Below are 2,862 nucleotides of genomic sequence, written 5' to 3'. Positions count from 1 at the left end.
GATTTTCTAATGAAAAATTCACTTCATATACATATAAAATAGCTTAACATAACTCTTTAACGTAAATAAAATCACGAATTTTCTCAATAGTAGAAACGCTTTCGGCTATAAATTATAAGTTTCCATACTTGGTGGCTACTAAGTATGAGGTATACCATAATATTGGTATATTAACGGCCCTATGTAGCCCGAGAATTTTAATTGGTATTCTTTATTAGCAAGTAAATAATCAAACCAATTGTTTTAATAAAAAAAAAGTGTACACCAAAAAAATATCGTAAAATATTGTCTAGCTTTGATAACCCTAAAAAAACCTTTGGCGCTACAACCTTTAAGGCCTGGTCTATAGCTGTAGGTGTTTCAATCAGGTGATCAGCCTTCTGTTCCTGACAGACGCCATCAACTTTGCCTCTATATAAACTCGGTTACCTCATGATGCCTTCCTTTACCATACGTAATACCGCCTCCCATGGACACCCACGTTGCCAGAAGGCTCGCAAGTGCGTTGCCGGAGAGTCTGAATAACTCGAAAACAAACTCAAAATAACTTTATTCATATAGGTAACCAAGTACACTTATGAACGAACAGAAAATATGTTAAATTGATTCTAAATTTACATTTACCACCAGTTCGCAAGTTAAGAGCGCAGCGCGGGCAAGAAGAACTGGCAAGAAACTCTCCGCCACTATTTTTAATCGCAATCATTCATCATTTAAATAATCGTCAAATTTAAAAAAAAAACTTTATTGATTAATTTATGTTTAACGAGAGTTTTGAATTTATTCAGTGATAACTCTCTAATTTCGCTAGGAAGTTTGTTGTAAAAACGAATACAATTTCCACATAAGATATTTAATTTGATTCGAGTATTGCATTAACAGTTCTATAAAAAGCACAAATCCTTTGAAATAAAGCTTGACTTTGAAATAAATCTAGACTATTCAAAATATCTATTATAATTAAACTCTGGCCCCAATTATTCAGAGAACCATAACATTATTTATTCGCCAAAATTCGGTTAACATTATGAGTTAATTTACAATGCGAGGACAAAAGTTAGCCAAAACTAATAAATCCGTATGAATATTTCAAGTGAAATCAACGGTTTTCATGAAAATAAGTGTTATTTTGTCAGTGTCATTAATGTTAGTGCAGTATTTTAAAGCTTTTCGAGAGAGATTTTTAGTCCCCGCTTATGTGTGTAGTGGTGCCTTTGACTTATGTATTCATAGAGCATTGTTGGCCTAGTGGCTTCAGCATGCGACCTTCATAGCTGATGAGAGGTCATAAGTTAAGTCAAAATCAAAAGGCAAAAATCATTTATTCATATAGGTAACACAATGTACACTTATGAACGTCAGTAAAAAAGAAATATACAATAAATGCTTCCAATTTTACATTTACTGCCAGTTCTCAAATCAAACTGAAAGAACTGGCAATAAACTCAGGTTCGATCCTTGGCTCTGCACTAATGGACCTTAATTCTATGTGCGCATTTAATATTTTCTCGAACTGTGAAGGAAAACGGCTAGCATTAGACCCAAAAAGTCGACGGCGTGTGTCAGGCACAGGATGCTGATCACCTAGGACCTAGATTGACCGTGAACCAGATACAGCAATCTGAGGACCAGAACTGAAAGGTTGTAGCGCCACTGAATCATTTTTTATTTTATTCCTTCAACAAAATCTTTTTTAAATACATGGGAATGCAATTTTAAAATTTAATGACAAGTTTAGTTTCATTATGCAATGTATGTTTTTTATATGTCAACTCAACTCAACCTCATATTAACAGTTTAAAATTACTTTAATTACACTAACGTTATATGTCTCTACTCATCAATATCAAAGACCAACTTGTCAATAAAATGAAAATCATCTAAGATTTTTTTATAGAACTGGGGCAAATGGAGGCTCATCTCCTGTTAATTGATGGGTCATCAATCAATGGACACTCTCAATGCTAGATGAATGATAGGGATGCAATCTGAAGCATAGACCCATGTAAAACGCATAATTCCCTTCTCTATTTCAGAGAAACTTGTTCACTAATAATGTTTAAATAATAATATCAAAGCTGGTATCTTCGAGACGTCGATCTTGTAAGGTATACTACAATAGGACGTCGAGGAAGAATATAAAATTCCTATCACCACGACGTACATCGTTCCACACCTAAGAGTTATTTCAGGCAATTTTTTACAGCTGCCCTGAAGTATTTCCGAACCAATTCGAGTTATGGTCCTTTAAGAAAAGAGTTTACCAATTTTTTAAGTAGCAACGCAGTAATCATCTAGTATTAGTGTCCATGGACGATATGATATCAGTTGAGTTTCCTGCCCGTTCGCCTCCTATTCTATAATGTAAAATAGTGACAGTATTTTTATCTCATATCATTTAGATGAATATTAATCTATTTTACAATTTGACGAAATTTCGAATTTCTATTTTACATTATTCCACTATTCATCCATTGTTAGGTAATGAATGGGTCATTATGATGCATATCTCCTAAACAATTTCCAGTGCATTACATCGCCATAATGCTTATCCTAAATGTACAACTTATGATATACGAGGTGATTAAAACTTATAAGGTGAACAATCTTACGTTTATAGCTTAACTGGTAACGCCCCGTTACTTAAAAAAAACCAGTGGCTCTTCAAGCCTTAGTCTTGTCGTCAGATTTCTGTATCTGTTTCAGGATCATTTCTGTGTATGAAAGATGGTGTACTATTACACCAACCTATAGGGTGAATCCTCGAACAGATTAACCACAGTGTTTATCCGCTCCTCTTAGGGGCGGACATCGGCCAGTTGGGGCAGAGCGCCTGCAGGTGCTGCTCCACCACACCTGGCT

Source organism: Pieris brassicae, chromosome 9 (genome assembly GCF_905147105.1).
Source record: "Pieris brassicae chromosome 9, ilPieBrab1.1, whole genome shotgun sequence".
NCBI lineage: Eukaryota > Metazoa > Arthropoda > Insecta > Lepidoptera > Pieridae > Pieris > Pieris brassicae.
The sequence above is the reverse complement of the archived record's forward strand: the minus strand, read 5'-3'. Positions refer to the sequence as shown.